This window comes from Penaeus monodon, chromosome 32, assembly GCF_015228065.2.
Source record: "Penaeus monodon isolate SGIC_2016 chromosome 32, NSTDA_Pmon_1, whole genome shotgun sequence".
NCBI classification, from domain to species: domain Eukaryota; kingdom Metazoa; phylum Arthropoda; class Malacostraca; order Decapoda; family Penaeidae; genus Penaeus; species Penaeus monodon.
The window spans coordinates 20,144,016-20,144,307 of NC_051417.1; positions in this window are offsets into that span (position 1 = coordinate 20,144,016).

Here is a 292-nt window from a genome sequence, read left to right on the forward strand (position 1 = left end):
TGCACATACAACCATACAAACACACACAGACATACAGAGAGCCAGATAAATCACCTAAAAGTCCGCTTCTGAAATTCGTATCCGCTGCGTATCAGCAGAGCACAAGAGCAGTCGTGTTGGCTTTATTACACAGCCGAGTGGACACGTGATATGACAAATGCTTCTTTGTATAATGATTCCGTGGCTACTTCAAGCATCATGAGCGTGGTAATGATCACAAAAAAAGAGAGAGAAAAAAAAAATTGTACTCTCTGACATTGTTTTGTTTTTCTTCTGTATTTGCGTCTTCCTG